The 19,773-nt window shown below is 26.0% G+C and overlaps 1 protein-coding gene across 2 annotated transcripts in view; it reads right to left on the bottom strand.

Annotated features, from left to right (window-relative positions):
* LOC112683714 (putative polypeptide N-acetylgalactosaminyltransferase 9) overlaps nucleotides 1-18,830 on the bottom strand; it is a 133,663-nt gene extending 114,833 nt beyond the window's left edge. Inside the window, exon 1 of one of the 2 annotated variants that reach the window (XM_025554862.1) lies at nucleotides 18,425-18,830. The gene's annotated coding sequence lies outside the window, so the exon portion shown is untranslated. The remainder of the gene's footprint in view (nucleotides 1-18,424) is intronic. The other variant, XM_025554861.1, reaches the window with a different exon arrangement.
* Between the last annotated feature and the right edge of the window lie 943 nt (nucleotides 18,831-19,773).

Genomic DNA, 19,773 nt, shown 5'->3' with positions numbered 1-19,773 from the left:
AGACAGGCTCAATAAATTACGATATACTATAACTACTCATTGTCGAAGTAAAAAAATAATAACATTTCTTTTTATCTGTATTAAAAAATCCATAGCAAACACAACATATGGCTTTCTTTAATGTTGGGATGCAGTTACAAACATCTAATAATTATTTTAACATTTTTTAGTAGAACTTTTCTCTTGGGTTTTAAAGTTCAAAAACTACGAAAATTAATAATGTAGGAAGTTATCCAATCTTGCTAGAACGATTGTTGAGTTCTTTTTTCTTGACACTCTTATTTGCGTATCTCTATTATCTTTACTAAATCTCTACTTAGTCTATATATATAGCATTATTGTCTTCAAGTTTAAGAATGAGATTTATGGTTTGGTTATAATATTGATAATTAGAATAATAAATTAATTATTCCAAATCCTAAAATAAATTAATGTTGCAATATTTAAGAGGTAAAATTGTTTAATTGTAAAAATTAAATAATTATAATAAATAACACTTAATTTTTATAAGAATGTCAAATAAACATGATAATTTTATATTTTTATAAATCATAAAATTTTTACATATCTATCTTAATATTTTTAAAATAAACTTTAGAATAAAATATATTCAAATCAAGTTGACTCAAATAACATATTTAATACAAAATATATGGGAAAAAATATAAAATTGTACCATAACACATTCATATTAGATTATTTCATCGTAAACTTAATAATACGTACAATACAGTAGAAATAAATGACAATATATTTTATTTTACTATTAAACCAGTTAAAAAATACTATTTTTAAAAATCTAACAATATGGTTTCAAATTTGATTTATACAAGCTGAAACGTTGAGATAAGCAATCTGTTATAAAAATCAAATTTATATAATATATTTTAAATTATAAAATCAACATTATGAGGATAAAAATATGAGTATAATAATTTACGTATAATTTGTAGATAGAGTTGTGTTACAAATAGTTTTAAATAACATATAAAAAGCGGTAGTGTGTGATAAAATAATACGCAAATAAGGTGAGGGTTCGAATCACGACTGAAATTTACAATTTTTCTCTGTTTTTCTAAATCAATCAGAAAAATTGTTGAGAAATTCAAAATTGCTCTATATTTTACTTTAAATTTGGTGATTATTGAAGCAATTCTTCTGATCGAAATCTTGAAAATAAACACAAAAAACAATACATATTATAGTATAATTAAAAAAAATCCCTAGATAAATTCGAATCTAAAAAAAATCACACATTATAGTTAAACTAATAAGTAAATCTAAAAATAAGTAATTTATATTAAAGTTTTGATAAAAAAACTTAATTCTAATAATCGCAATTATTAATACTGTAATATTATAATAATAAATTTATTTTTTATAAAATTTTAAAATTCTCTATTTCATAGTTTTGTGAATTTTTATATAATTTTAAAATTGAAGTTTAGGTAAAAAATAATCAATTAAATAATAATTAAGTTAAAAAATAAGAACAGTTGCCTATGAAGTATCTTATTGAAACATCAAAGTTGCATTTATTCAAACTCTGAAATACATTAAACAAAATGTTATGAAAAAATTAAAACTTAATAATTTTTCTATTCTGCATGGCATTTAATAAAAATTTAAATTATTTGGCAAACTCAATTTTAAAAATATTGATAGCAAAAAAATGTTTTCTTCTAACGAAATAAGAAATTTGATTAGTTAATTTCCAATTTATCGACCAATAAATTATTAAAGAAATCTCGATCGTATTTTTATTTTTGGTTTTTTAAAGAAAACAAGGTTAAATATTACATTTGTGAAAGAAAAATTAAGCATAAACCAACCCAAAAAATATAAATTCATCAACAGTAAGTCTACGTGGTTTAACGTGACCAATTGTTTATTTCATTATGATGTAGAAATACAGAAAAAGTAGAATAGCTTTTTTCTCCAACTTTATATGGTCCTACATCACAATATATGTTCTATACATATGTATACCTAAATATACGTACATAGAATAAACGTTATGAAACAAGATAGATGGTGGAAGTTTTAACCGTCGTTTATTTTTAGAACAACATATCCGTTATGTACTAACTGTAGTACAATTTAGTAAATGTAGTCAGAGGGTCTTTCTCTTGGTCTGCGAAGTATTTGATGGTGTCTTCTAACCTTGATATATCTATTATATGTTTTACCACGTTTTTACTATCCATCGACTGCGATAATTATATTAAACATACAGGGCGAAATTGATGACCGCAATGTTAATCGTTTTAATAACTGACACGACAACAATTACCGTATCCACCAATAATAATAACAATAATAGTTCGATGGTTTTGTGATCCGAGAAAGAAGTGGAATGGAGATAGTGTAGCATGATGACATTGTACATACGTGTCACAAGGTCGAATCACAAAATATAATAACAAACAAAACCTTCGCGTTGGTAGATACTTTGCTTTACCCACACTCACAAGGGAAGCAATAACAATCATCTAAAAAAAAATTCATACGAGTATTAGATTTATGTTAATTTCGTATTAATTATTGTTAATAAATAGTTAACGGTAAGTTTTATCTTGATAGGTAGAATTAAAATAACCACCAACGCATAAGATATATTATACGCTATAGACAGTAAAATAATAATATACGTATTAAAATTTAAAAGGTATCGATGATAATTTATTCAAATAATAATTTCAACTATGGATAATGGAAAATATACATCATATAATCATACTAAATTAATACGTGTACATTGAAAATGCGTTTATACATTTTAATTGAAAATTGTGTTCAAACTATAAAAACCAACTATTAATACGCATAAAGGATTAAAATAACAGAAAAATATCAATAATATTAAGACTTATAAAAGTAAGTTAAGTTTAGTATCAACATAAAATACAATTGTACATCAATTTATTTTTGATGTAATTGAAGTTATTTATAAGTATATTAAAACTGTTTTAAAAGTACAGAAATACCATTATAGTAGAAGTATAGTTTATTTGTTTATATAGTGGTACTTAAGTCAAATAAAATTCCAAGTAAATCAATTGTAATGGACCTAAAATGTATTTAAGAGATAACAAGTGGCACAAAAGACCTTTGCAAGTTGAATGATTGTCCAATTGATCCAAAAATGTATAGACATTTATAAAGTGTATTTTATACAACTTAAATTTAATGTAATTAATTATAATACGATAACTTATAAACGAATTATGACAAAAAAATTATCATTTGAATTCTAATATTTTTTTTTTTTTTATTAAATAATTATAAAAAATATCATAAATGTACGAACATTCAAATCATTTTTAATTACATTTGAAAATAAACCAATTATTTTTATTATTTTATGACAATATAAAAATTGAATCTCATAATCTATTTATTAGTAATAATCAATAAGTAAGATAATAAATAATATATATTTTAAAATATATCAACGATCGGCAACCGGTGACCTATGGGCCGCCCGCATCCGACCTCATGATGTCTCTTAAATTCCAAAACAAGAAAATTTTGTTGATTATCATATCAATTTTTTGTATTGTCTGGCACGTGAATCCTTTTTAATTTGTGAATGTGGTCCAAGGGTTCAAAAAGGTTGCCGACCACTGTTCTAATTCATTAATGATACTCATATTTTTATAAGTACATAAAATTGGTAATATTTTTATCGAAAACTTAATGAATAAAAAAGCTTTTATGCTTTACAAAAATTATATATATATATATACATCACACATTCTTGGATCACTGTTTTGATTGAGTAACTTTTCTACGCATATGAAGTGTGAGAAATTATGAATTATCAAAAATAATGTTCTCTACTTTTTTTTTTTTTTTTGTTTTAAACACATACCACGTATCTCCAAAAAAATCATTTGAATAGTAAAGGCAATATGTCCTAATTATAATCACTAATTATTTTAATTGTTGGTTTTATGAAAAATTATTATTAGTAGTATTTAATATTAGTATATTATTATTAGTAATTAATTTATAAATAATTAGTTTTTAAGTCACCTGAAAAATGTACATTTTGGAGATACGTGGTATTGTTTTGGCAACGACGATATGTATAATTCTGTGTATAATTTAATTTAAATAAAATAAGTAATCATTGATGGTAAATGTGACCCCAATTGTATGATATAGGGATTCAATGGTGTTCAGTTGGATATTAGATCCAAACAATGACAATGACGATGATGATGAATTACGTGGGAAAAAGGATATACGAACATTACATTGATGCTCATGAGAGAAAAAAATTATGTAATTTAAATGAAATATGGGAGCAAGGTTATATGGAGTAATTTGTTCTAAAATTGAATTTGGAAATTATTTTTATACTAAATTGAATATTTTATTTTAACTTCTGTGAGCAATAATATTAATATGTATGAAAAAAAATGATTTAAACAAAGTTTTTGTATTAGTGAAATTCAAGTTAGTAGATACCTATATTGATTTGGGAAAAATATAATTGTTATTTATGTTTTAAAATGTAAAATGATAAGATCATGTCAAGAAACTTAGATCAAATAAAGATTTCATAAAATAAATTTAACAAAAAGAAAATGATTATTAACTTGTAGCGATGCTAGTAAAATTATTTTTAAAAATTTATTCATTTATATAATTTTTTCTTTCATTTTAATTCTGAAATTTAAAAACAGCAATGTCCCGTTTATGTTGCCCAATTAAGTGAGCAATAATATTTAGTTATTTTTTTAATAGTTTTTGAAATCTACTTTAAATTAACAATATTTTGAATCTAAATAATAGATAATATTTTTTTAATAGATCTAAATAATATTACTAATATTAAAATAATACCAAGTTAGGTTTAATAATAGTACACAATACTGTGTGGTCGTATAGATGTTTAGTGTAATACACACAAAAATATATTTTAAAGCATAAAACATTGCACATAAATATTAATTTTTTCAATATAAATTACTGTGTACTTACTAATCCTTACTAATCTTTACCAAACAGTTATTTTAGGAAAATTAAATTTATCATATAGGTAAACATTGCGAAAAAAAAAAAAAAATTGGTATATTTACTACAAATGGTTTATAATGATTTCCTCAATGATTTCGTTACCTTTCCATCCAAAAATGCATGTATATAAAAACGATATGAAAGATTTTTATTTTAATAGTTGCTTTATTTACGTTATTATTGAACAAGATATTATATTAGCACCTTATATAATATTATATAAATTACATTACAATTCTTAAGAAAAGAGTATAACAGGATGTATGATAGGAATTTGGTCATATTGACATTTATTAACTTACAAACCAAATTATACTTATTTCTTCTTTTATTTTACATGGTAAACAAAGAGTATATAATAATAATAATAATAAAAAAATTTTTACTTATTACAAAAAAAAAAATTACCATAAAACTTATTTATGGCCACATCGGTAAACAAGAGTTGGGGACTTTGAAATCTAGATGTGCATAAAACGTTTAAAGTTTGGATATTAAATTTCATAATAACCCTATACTAAAATATAAAATAAATAACAAAACAAATAGCCTTTTATCACGGAAAATATAATTTGTAATTTTTACTCCTTTTGATATTGAGGAACAACAAAAAGTAAATTACAAACATATTATTTTCAAATAATAAAACTTTTGAAAAATATTTTATTTTCAATTCAATAACTGTCATTAATATGACTTACATTAAAACATTATAATCGAGATAATAATTAAACCATTGAATTTACTTTAAAAATGTTTTCACTAATCAATATTCATAATTTTTATTTTTATTGCGTTTTTTAACCAAGCAATATTTTTTAAATCTATTTGAAATTAATAATTACAATAGCTTACATTACGTAAAATATTGGAATTAAAATTATTCATGTCATTTAATAATTTAGTACTATTATAATAAAAGTATAATACATCAACTATTTCAAAATATATATATATACATTTAGATGAAGCTTCAAATTAAAATAAATTAATTTTTTTTCTCTGAATATTGATCAAAAAAAAAAAAAACCGACAAAAATGTAAATAATCCTCTATATAAACATAAAATCCTCACCAAATCTTGTCTAGTAATTGTTAAATCCAACTCTGTTAATATTAATTAAATGTTATACTTATCATATTTAAATTTAAAATGTTAACACAACACTAAATTATATACTTGCATTAAAATGAATGAAGCAAAATGTTTCGAAAATGGAAAACCACTTAGTTAATTAGTACCTTATATCTACCTAATTAATACCTACTACCTAATGAAATAATAAATTCTCATATTATACTTGTATTATCGTCTTATAGTATAGTATCTACAGTATAATAGATAATGAAATGAAAACTACAAAATTAATTTTTAATAGTTAAATATCATTATAAAAATAACAAATCTTCTTCTTCTCCTTCGATTTTTCCTCCAACTATTTGGGGTCAATCCCTCTTGTCCTAAACTTCCACTCGTTTCGATTTCCTACATCTCCTACGCACACACCAACGGCCTTCTTATAATTTTCAATCGTATCCAATCATCTCTTTTTTGGTCTTCCTCTTCCTCTTTTCCCTTCAATGTTCAATTTTATAACAACTCTTGCTGCATTTGTTTTCTCTCGTCTCATCACATGCCCAAATCATCTCAATCTATTTTCTCTCACTTTGTCCTATTAAAATCTTATAAAAATAATAGTATTAATTATAAGATACATTTTACTGAAATTAAAATATTCAAATAAACGTAATTACAGATTAAAAGAATTTTAAGTTGTGTTAATCAACAAGTGATAATCAACGAAATATGTGAATCAAAGAAAACAATATCCAAATTCAAATTTCGAAATTAGAAAAATAAATATAAACAATAATAGTTGGATGTAGACAAAGACAATTTTAGTAGTTCAATGCTCTTAACATGACCTATGGCTACAACTCCCTACTCGCAACAACACTTAACAGTACCTTTTATCCTTAAGGACGGATTATTAAAAAATACCGAGGAGAAAAAAAAAGAGGTAGAAAGAGAAATAAGTACACTTGATATTCATGAATTCATAGCTTATTTTAACTAAATTTCGAATGCATACACGATTTTAATCAAGTTTATTATTACTTTAATTTTTTTTTTCATTCTCAATTCACAGATGCAGAGCATCGAAACCGGTGAGACACGATCGACGACGTCGATTTATTTACTTTTATTATTTTTTTGTCCGTTACATTTTCTTGCCTTACCTGCTATAGTAATAGCAAAACATTATCAGTCTTGACGGGCAGTAAATACATATAATGCGTGTGCATCTGTGTTTGTGTTTATGTGATGTGTATGGTGCAAACACACGGAGGACGTTGACTCAATACATCCTACACGGTTCGCCGACGCATGCGTCCGGTCGGTTGCAAGTATAAGATAATAATGGTTATGTCTAAGGCACGTATGTGTACGTGTGTGTTTGGTGTGTGCTACCTGGTGTGATTTTTGCGGTTTCGTATACTGAACGAATTTAATCACGTTCGAACACTAGGTGACAGGCAACGTGTATAACGATAACAACTATTTTTTTTTTTTTTATGAACTACCTCATAATTGCTTAAATTAGTACCAAAAATGATTAGCTATTTGTTTGATGAGTGAAATTTTTCTAGCAAAAAACTAAATGATATAGATGTGTATTCAGTAAAAAGTCAATATCCCTCAAAGAAATATGTACAAAAAACACCAGCACTACAGTGCACTTTGGCTGTTTTTAAACGGTGAAAACATTTATTTTATAAATAAATAATACATTATTTCAATATTTTATTAATTTATCACATTATATTGAATAGTACAAATACATCATACAGTGATTTTAATTTACAAAAAATCTATCGACATTGTATAAAATGTAAATTATTAAAATAAAAAACAAGGTTATTATGTAACTAAAAATTAAGATTTAATTACATTTTGGTGAAGAAAATTCAATAGAGAACATCAGAAAAATAAAAATGTTACATTTATATTATTACCAATTGAATTACCCAGCTTCGCATGGAACCGTCTTGCCCGGGACATGGTTTTTAATGGATCATTACCTTACACTATTTAAAATCTAGTTTGATGTTTATAATGATGAGTTATAAAAAAAGAAATAAAACAAAATTTCAAACGAATCGGTGGGGTAGTATTAGTTGTATGCTGAACTATACGGTTTTGCATCATGGAATCGTCTTCGCCACAGACAATATTTTTAAAATCTCTTTTTATTGCACGTCTAAAGTATAGTAAGACTACATTGTCAAATTTCAAGTTCATACATTTTGCCATTTCGAGATATAGCAACGATAAATTAATGTATTAGCATTATTTTAAAATATATTTTTATTTATTTATTTCATTTTATTTCTAGTAAAGAATATTAAGCTTTACTGATTATCTCATGTTATATTAATTACTCTTAAATTTTTAATTTTTTACGTATGGCTAGTCAATATTTTATGCTTTATTTAAAGTACCTTCTAAGATAGGCAATTTTTTTCATATATACCATTTTTCGTTTTTACCCCTTTAAAGACTAAATTTTTGAAAATCCTTTTTTGTAAGGTTTCTACATCATAACACAAAATTATTCACCAAATTTAATAGTCATACCTTTATCATTTCCGGCTAGACGATTTTTTTTCTATTTCCAACTTTTAGTTTTACCCTTTCTTTTCCCCTTTTCCCCCTTAGAAATTGAATTTTGAAAAATCCTTTCTTTATGTACATCTAGAGTGTTAATGGAGTCACTAAGTTAATTAGTTCATACGATCTGTCGTTTATGAGATTAGCAAAGATCAATGAGTGAGTGGTATTTGGTTTTATATATATAAATCAATACTCGAATAAATACTACTTATAAAAAAATACTTTGACAACATTGAATAATGTTAACACAGAATAGTCCTTCGATAACAGAACTTAAATATTTTTACACTCGAAAAATTACATTAATTTTGACGAATAATTCAAATTTGAATAATACTTTATAGTGGTCAATCTATATTTAATTATTTTAAAAATATCTATGATTTTGAATAATTGGATAAGATTTAAAAACGAATGAACCCTTTTGACCTCATTCCCATAAGCAAAACAGAACTATCGCATGCTGATATTATGTTAATTAAGGGGTTGTAAAAAGTTTTTCAAACATCGATTGTAAGGTAGTTATAATATTTCACTGCTTACCTATGAGCGAAATTAATGTGATGTAAATATGAAAATTGCATAAATACATAATTAAGAAAAAAAATTTCTTACGTTATACATCAAAATTAATGATTTTGAATTTAATTTTATAAATATTCTAATTTAAAAAAATACCACTATACACTATATTATTTAAGAGACGTTAAATAATTTTTTTAGCATTTTTCGATTTAAAATCATTGACTACATTGTAATCGAATGATTTTTATCACTGTATCTAGGAAGACAAAATCTACACAGGTGAAACGAAAATTATTTAGATATATTATCTTATTTTTAATAAATATATCAGTTACTTCATTCAACCTTCTGTTAGTTGCTGTACACTTTCTAGTTCTAGATAATTCATTTGTATCAAAGTTTTATTTTTATTATTATGGTCTTCCCAAGGGTAATATATTTGTCAAATGGTTTTCTATCATCGACTGACATCGCTTTTATCATTCATAAAGAATAATTTCATCTTTCATTGAGTATCGTCTCGCTGGTTTTGATTTACATATCGAAAATAATCATAAAAGTAAGGTAAACCCATAATAGACGAAAAAAAAAAAGAATTAAAACTATAAAATGAATATTTTCTGTTTTCTTCAATATGACAACATTATTTTCATTTCATTACTTATTGAAATGTATATTAAGAATATTATTAATGGAACTATAATAATGGAATCTGAGAATCAATCTTAATAGTTATGAGCATAGCATTTAAGTATAAAACTAATGAATAACTATAAAAAAAATGGATAAACCAAAAAATTATTTATTTTTTAAAAAAAAATAAAATTATTCGAATACTTACTGTATACATAATACATAACCTGTGTATATAATTGTAAGTATTTTTACAATCAATTTAAATTAATTAAGAATAATTATAGGTTTTAATATCATATAATTGTTTTAAAGAAATAAAAAATGTAAACTTAAATATTGAGGCTTAAGATACATCTAAGGTCAAATTTTAATGTATTTAACATGTATAAGTTCTGTGAGTATATGAAACTTTTACAATGGAATTACTATATATTAATGGCCCTACTAGTACTCACGATATCACTAGTACCACAGATAAGAAATTAAAAACATTTGATAAAAAAATGTTGAAAACAATATGCGGCCCTATCTATAATAACAGAGCAGGTGCATGAAGAAAAAAATTAAATTGAGAACTAGAAGAAGAGTTTGGATTAACACCAGTCAGTTTTATAAATGGTCAATGAACACTATGTTTGGTTACATAATGCACAGGAACGATGTAGTTAGGGTAAGGGCGGTACTAGAATGGAAACCTATGGATAATAAACATCGTGGGCAGCCTAGGAAGAGATGGATAGATTCAGTGAAAGAAGATTTCAAGAAAATAGGGGTACAACAGTGAATAACAATAGTTCATAATAGAGAAGAGTGAATAATGATCGTGATGGCGACAAAAACACTTAAAGAGTAATTAATGCCAGAATAAGAAGATTAACGGATGTGTATGAATGTACCTACTTAATTTAAATATTTTTTGGTGACTGCAAATAAACAAAGAAAAAATAATATTTATTAGTTTATAATCAAATATTAAAAAAAAGAAAAGAATTAAAATTTATGGTAACAGTTATTTTGTTTTTAATTTGTTTAAACTTGGTTTCTATAGTTTATAAAACTAGAATTTATAATAACAAAAAATTATAAGTACACTAACACACACCTAATCTACGATTTGTTTGGACAACCATCGCAATACGTTGTGTTTATATTATACCTGAGGCTCAATTAAACAATCAATAAATTGAAGTTCTTCGACCTGAAAACTCGTTTCTTATACAGCCTTTATCATTATTATATAGTTTGTAAAATTTGTAAAATATCATTACTTTACTACACATACAGCTGCATAGAGTCCGAATTCAAAATGTCCACACATAACAATTTACATTATTAACTTAAGTTCAAATAAAATCCATGTAATAAAATCGAATACAATAATTCCTATTGTTTTTTAACTCTTGCATTTTATATATATATATATATATATTTCTTATAAGAAAATGAAATTAAACACATGAATAAATTTAAAAATTAAAAAGTTGTAGAGTTGGGAGTAAATTTTGAACACTCGTATAGTTTAATCGTCATCAAAACTGCATATATAGACTTAATAAGGTAAAATAAATTCGTATTGAAGAATCAATAATTTTATCAATAAACTAAAAATATATAGAAAAATAATTAAAATATAGATCTTATAAATATCTATATATTGTGTATTGGTTATAATAATTATGTGGTTACTTTTCATATTATTTATAAAAAGCTTGAGGCTTTTGTGTTCTTCACAATAATTTACGAGTATCTTATAGATTCTTATTATTGTATGAAAATAACGAGACCAAAAGATTTATTTTCTAAGAAAGTGTCTTTTTTTAGTATCACTCTCATACCTAAAAGTAATGTACCTTTTTATTGCTTTATTACTTAACTATTTTCCCACGTAACCCAATTACGTTATAAATAATCAAAAAAGCTATCTTTACTGTGACAGCTTAACATTTTCGAAAAGTTAATAATGTTTATTTCTCAAGTGTATACGACTGAATAAAACGATTACTGATTTACATTGTTAGTTTACAGTGTATTATAATGACAGTATTTTGTGGTGACAAAATATGATGTAAAAATATTATTTATTCTGTAGTCATTATATATCCGATATTATAATGTTATGTATTATGACAAGACAAAATAACAAATTGATCAAGACAATTACAATATAAAAAATATAAACTAACGACAGGACAAGAGATTAATTATGTTAAATATTTAAATATCGTATCAGTTATTATAGCAGAATAGAATATATCCTCTAATGGCATTTATGTAGAATTAATGGTTGTAAAAAATAACTTGATAAGGGACATTCGCGTGTTGAGAAAAACAGCTTTTAATCGATGACGCGAAACTATTATTAGAGGACATCTAAAGGGACCATTTTAAAGGAAAACTACTTGACAGCATGTTATCAATCAGTAGCCGCTCACCGTCGGGCCGAATTGATTATATAAAACTTGTAACTCGTCTTCAACTCGAGTTTTCCGAAGCGCAAACGACTTTGACGGACACTCTAATCGTTTTTCTGTTCCAACCAACCTCCACCCTACTCATTGAAATTCAGTCAATAATTCACGTTCTGTAAATTTCAATTTTATTAAAATATAACTTATTCTACCATAAAAATCTAATTTTTGCTATCAAACTTGAAATTATTTTAGGCATACATTATAAAACATATAACAAAAGTAATGACATAAGTAACGACATAAGTAGCACGCAGAACCGTATGAAAAAAATATAAAATTTTTAATGATAATTTTGAATTAAATGAACTTACATATCTCACGAATAAAAATCTATGAAGATAATTCCGAATAAATTTAAAACTATTAGAATATTTTTAGTAAATTAATGGTGAATTTTCAACATGCATAAGAGGGATCAGAATGATATCGTTAGACAAATAAATAATAATAGATCACTATAGACGAAAGATACGTACCTACTCGATTAAATATGTTATCAAAACGTCAACAACTTAAATACTTATACCATTTTAGACTAAATGATTATTAAATACATAATTTCAATAATATTTATATATATTTATATCATTTTTATTTAGCTAAAATATACGTATGGCATTTCAATATGTATGTGTTAATCGTATTAATACCATTTGTAGCGCTTAGCATAATTAAAAAGATTAATAACTTATATATTAATATATATATTAAATGTAAATAGTATAAATTGTCATATAACTAAATTGTACACGTGCAAGCATATTTTTTAATAATGTATCATCTATGACAGCTAAAAATTCAAATTTAACTATATTCATATTAATACTTACATTTAACTATAAAATAAGTAATAAAAAACAGAGCGACAAATACACGAACGTCACACTTGCATGGGGTCAGTTACAGAACACTATCTAAACAATATATATATATATATATATATGTTACGGGCAAAGTGAAAAATTCGAACAATGTATACAATGCCCGGGAATTGTATACAGTGACCGGGCATTGTATACAATGTCCAAGGTATATTAGGCAATGTAAATTGTGAAGTATTTATACAAAATAATCTGCATAATATATTATGTTTTTATTGCAAATTATTAATATTACATTATTATACATAATTAATAATCATCAATATAACATAATATAATATTTTAATATTATTTTTTTTCTTATTAAGTATAAATAGTTATATGTTACGTCTATCCTTTGGTTAAACATTAATGACATTTTGTGAATGCACTATATATCTTGATAACGAAACCGATAAATATCTTATCTCATATAATTTTGGTATTATTTAAAATGGAAAAATTTAATGCGAAATTGAATATTGTGTTAAATGAAAAAAAATGTGAATTTTTCCATTTTAAATAAAATGTAGAAAATAAATAAATATTTGTTTAAGCACTGCACAATATAAACTGAGTGACAGTATACTACAACTAAAGTAAAACTGTACGTACCAAAATTCACTAAATTCAGACGTATCCAGCTATTCAGTACGGAAGCTCTGATTAGGTCGGTCATCGTTATAATTGTAACACCGTTGATTTTTCTAAGTGTTAAATAAATTGCCACTAATACCATAAGAAGTATTCTTTACAAGTATATTTATTGAACTTGTCCATCTTAACACTTAGTATTTAATAATACTGTGGCACCGTCAGGTAACTGACAGCGCGCCACAATAGTATACTTACACGAAGAAAATAATACGTAGGTAGTTTAATGAATTAAAGTTTTAATATAGTTCATAATACAGAGAACCGCAAATCAATTTTATAAGAATGACTTTATTTTCAATATGAAAAACTAATAAATAAGCGAGCACATAAGGTTCTTAAAATTCTTCCTGTGGTCAAAAATGAGATATTTGTTTAATTATATTTTATTATATGATCCGGATATCGTGAATAAACAAATAGATAACTAGCTTGTGCCTTTAACCGTTATTAATCTAGTTATTATAGTTAGTGAATAAAAAGTCTACATAATTTACTCAAAAACTTTTGAAGCCAAAAAAAAAAGGAATGGCTAATAAATTAAATTAATTGCTATGAGTCAAGTATATAATGTAAATATTTAAAACTCAATTTATTAAAAATTAAAGTATCACCAATAGATGACACAACAAAAATGAGAATATGAAACCAGAATATACTAATATAAATTTATCAGGAGTTAGACAACGATTACAATGAGTTATCTATGAGTTATCTGTTAAATTAGAGGTGATACATACCTTTTTGAAATTCATTGGTTTTGAATGAACAGATAAAAAGATAGTTTAAATTTTAAACCTCTGCAGAATTTGAAATTTTTATGAGCCCCAGAAAAAAAAATAAAACTATAAATTAATTTAGAAATAAATAATAAAATAAAAAGATAAAATTAATTGTTTTTAGAATCCAACTTAATTTAGAAAACTATAATTGGTATAAAATGAATAACGTGACTTTTGTTACTTAGATAAATAACATACAACACACATGTAAAAGCACCGGAGATAATTTGCATAATAAAAAATATTATGCATACGTAATAAAAACATAATTTACTAATCAATTAAACATGTAAATCTGCAATACGTTATAATCGAGGTTATATTGTATTCCCACGATATCAACATTGAAATCCTGTAATTATAATTAATTCCACAAAAACCTTCTAATTCACTATAATCCTCTCATCACCAACCTAGCATCTATCTGACAACTCTCCTCGTAGACAGAAACGAAAATGGTCACGTGGTTTTATCACTAATACAAACTAAATTGAGTTCATATTGAAAGTATTCGTCCCCTTCCTCCATGCTATACAGTCTAGTTAAAAAAATTTTAACACAAATACTCATTGTATTTTATTGTAAACAGATTGTAATTTTTTCAATATTTAAATTTTTTTTTTAAAAAAAAGTCTACTATTTTTAAAGATACATTTTTCCTAAATACATAGTATTCCCACGGTACCTAATGCTTATTTTACATAAATTATTTTGATTATTATCTATTCTATTATCAATTTAACTAACGTAAGCATTAATAGTTATACAACAGTTATAAAATCTAAATAGAAATTGTAAACTATGTTACAAATTAAAATTACTGACATTTTCATTTGGATTACTGCTTCATTTGTAACTACAGTAATGACAAAATAATTTGTACATTTTTATATAATACCCACTTCAATTCTTACACAATAGATCGGATGATCATTTTGTAATCAGTACGATAACCATAAGATACAAAGTAAAAAAATAATAAAATGAAGACACATAGTTTTTATTATTTCAATAGAGTATTTAGTTGAATACATTGGAAGAGAAATAAATTGAATGACAATGTATAATCTGCATTAAGTATCATTATATACTATAATTCTTATTTAGAATATCCATACTATCTAGTTGTAACAAGTATTAGTTAAAATGAAGTTTAAATAATTATATGCAGTTAATCGTAAGCTATCATGATTAGGTATTAGTTATAAAGTATCAATAAACAAGGTTTCTTTTATATTAAAGACTAAGCACTTATTTTCTGAGAACTGACTTCTTTATTTAAAATACGAGTATTAAAACCTTGTATATATATTATGTGTATCGACTAATAACACTAATTCATAGTAATTTCTTTACAATTTTTATAACTTCGATATACCTAAATTTTTACACATGATTGTACCTATTCGGTATTATTAAATAATTTTTTGCAGTGAAATAGAAAAACAAATTACTTAATGCATTACTAGAAACGACCACTGTCAAATATCTTAACACTTCAAACGATTTATCGATTTCTTATAGTATTTTATCTTGTCTAGTATTTACCTACTCCTAACTTGCAAGTATGTATTTTGTTAATAAAAATAATCAACAACTTTTTATTTCAATTTATATTATAGGGTAAAATGTTATTGTATCAATGTACGCATTTTTATTGTTTATACGAACTATTATTTTCAATGAAAACACATCAGATATTAATTATTGTTTTCCTTATAACCTCGTTTATATCATACTTTCCAATTTAGTTTTAAACATATAAAAAAAAAAAAAAAATATATAAAATCTAATATAAAATATTAACAAACTGTAACTTATCATAAATAAAATGTTTCCACGTTAAATTTAACCATCCCAATACAAAAACGTGAGTACTGAGTCTCAAGAACCTTATTATAAAAAGTTCCAATCGAAATAATAAAGCTAAGAATAATTAAACGTCTAGAATAAGTCACAAGTAGGTACTTACATTGAAACCATTTAGTTACTAAATAAACTTTTTCTTTTAAAGTTAATGGTTTTCTTCTGAGAAAAAGTTTCAGGGTTATATTTTAGTTAGACCAACGTCTAGAATAAATTAAATGCCTAGATCGTTTTCAATGAAATAATAATACAAATAATTATCAAACAAGTACTTATCACAAATTACTTTGTTCTGTGGGTAGTTTCAAAACAAAAAAAACTTTTTTACTCATAGTGAATTGAAAGAGTATACATATATGTATAATATTATTACTATTACTATTATAATAATATTATTTGGGCAATATGCATTGGCATATTTTTTTCAAGTTTAAATTGATTGGTTTTCAGATTTGGCTTATTATCGATTAAATAAAACCATTTTTGCATATTTTAAACACATAATGCATATAATTTCATATTTATAGATTTTTAAGAATCTAGTTAATTTTGTTAATATTTTAACTTAAAATTTCAAGTTCATTTAATTATTTAATTATTGTTAATTTTAAATAGTATTTATCTAATGAACGTTTATTTTTCGAACCGTCATAAATATACTACATTTATAATCTTATCTTGGTCGGACGACCGATATAATTATCCATACATTATTTAAGACGTACTTATTAGAGGTCTGCACGGACAAAAAATGTTAGGACCGGTCGGTATGGACTTTCTGCTAACGTATGACTTGTAAATTGACTTACAACAGCGCGTATCGTCTGTCACGTTTTCGAATTACATTATTAAGGTTCATATGCACAGAAAAAATGATAGGTTTTTTTTTTGATCAACATGTATGAACTTCAACAATATAAATTAAAAATGCCACATATGGACGTTAGGCTATGAAACGGGTCTAAATCTTTAAAGATATTTTTCAAAACCCGGCTCGGTCCTAAGAAATTTTTTATCAGTAAAATTGAATTTTCGTACAAGTTTTTACATTCTGAAAAAACCCGGCCCGAACCGTAATAGATTTAAAATTTTAAAAGCCCAGCTCGGCCTGGATTTAAATTTTAAGGACCTAGTCCATGCAAGTATGTAGTACTTATAATGTGAGAAAGTACAGAAGCATTTAATTTCATTAGTACGACTTATAAACTATATTAGTATAAACCAATATTTAATAAAATAATAACAAGTTATGATAAATAAAAATTTGTTTTTGCAATTTTTTGTAAATAAAATGCATATTATACATATTTCATACAAATCCTAGCCCTAATAAATACCAATAAACCATAATATAATAAAATGCTTGATAATTAATTTACGTTCAGTCTCTCTTTCATAAAATTTGATTTAATGATGTAATTAGACAAACAAAGTGACTTTGAAAATAATATTAGGTTTAACAGGCAATTGACATCAAATAAGCAGTAACGAATATATTGTGCTTCATATTCTTCACGGCGAATACGAAGAAGTACGATTATTACTTAAATTATTAAAAATGTTTTTTTTTTTTGCACATTGGTTAAAAAAAATAAAAAACGAACACACAGATATTTATTACGAATTAATCTGTAAATAAGCCTATTGGTAACGACAAACATTGTAAATAGTTCATCGGAGAATTCAACACTGCAGACAACGATGATCAATCGATCAACCAACCATGGTTTTGATTATATTGGGTAAACGGACGTGTCTCGCAAACAATAAAATTAAAAAGGAGTGGAGGGAGTGATCGAGGGGTAACCGATGAAACAATAACCGTCACTCGGACAATACACGTATATATATAATACACGTCTCGGTTGAATTTTCCGCAATTATTAAGGTAAGATATTTAATAAATATCGTTATATAGGTACTCACCGTCGTCGTCGAGTACGTGTGCGTTATCACGTTCCGACGACACAATGTGGCGGGTATCGTGGTCCGCCTCACTGCGAAACTTGGAAATTCCTATTCGTATGATTTTTCACCGAAATCAGGGCCACCGATGCGAATTGCCAACGAAAACGAAAAAATTAAATACAAATTAAAAAAAAACACGCGTATGGTTGAAACCCGTCGTGCAGTAAAAACGACCACGATCGTAATAAGTTCGAAGAAAAAAAAACGAACTAAAACCGTAAACGGTGTTTGGGTGCAACGCACGGGGTGCGATTTAAACGTAACGATTCACGTGCCGGCGAGATGGACGAGACGAACGCGGACCAGCAACGACAAACGATATACGACGGTCGACGGACGTGAACTGGTCGTGCGACGCGGGCGAATAATAATCGGACGGGGATAGAAAAAAAGAAGAAGAAATAATAATAATAATGGAAATCGCGCACGCTCCTCGGCGGCGACTCACCGACCGAGCGACGGGACCCGACGGCAACGCTACCTGTCGCCGACACCCGGTAACTATAACGGTACGTGTGCTACAGAGCATTATTGTGTACTCGTACGCGCCGTGTACGAAACCCTGCGCGGCCACGGAGGCGACAAGTCTTTCGAACGTTGCCGGAGCTTTTCATTCCACCATATTTGTATTGGTATTATTAATTATTATTACTTTTTTTTTTTTTTTATCCTCATTGTCTCCCTTCGTTTCAGCGAAACGCGTCAAACCCTTTCGCGGTCGCCATGTACAGTAGAAACTCGATTAACCGTCATTCTCTGTTATCCGTCATTGCTATCGTTCGAGGCAAACGCGATAAACTTGTTGCGGCGATTATCAAGCGTATATAATTTTTTTTCTAGTATCCAAAATATGCGATAAATGCGACGTGAACGAACAAATTTAATTATTTTTAATTTAATTTAATCAGTGACTGACGAGTAACGCGGTTTTACGGTTACATAATATATGAAATATTCTTCTTCTTCTTCTTCTTCTTCTTGTGGGTTACAGCCTTCAAGACCATCCCTGCAAACAAATTTGCCACCATCTTTCCCTATCTTCTGCAGCTTCTATCCACTGTGTATTTGGTTCTACTGCTTTAACATCCTTTTTGATACGATCCTTCCATCGTAAACGCGGTCTTCCTAACGGTCTTTTTCTAGTCGAGTTTTCTTTAATAACCGCCTTAATGAAAGAGCCCTCTTTCCTCTAGGCATGTCCAGCCCACATTAATTTTCTCCTATTAATTTCGGATATAATATCTGGTTTTTGAAACATGTTCTTCAGTTCATCATTGTGGCGTATCCTCCATTCTCCAGTGCCAGAA

The sequence above is a fragment of the Sipha flava genome, unplaced genomic scaffold (assembly GCF_003268045.1).
Source record: "Sipha flava isolate LNK unplaced genomic scaffold, YSA_version1 233_pilon_pilon, whole genome shotgun sequence".
Classification (NCBI taxonomy): domain Eukaryota; kingdom Metazoa; phylum Arthropoda; class Insecta; order Hemiptera; family Aphididae; genus Sipha; species Sipha flava.
Note: the sequence above shows the minus strand (reverse complement) of the source record. Positions and strands in the feature narration are given on the sequence as shown.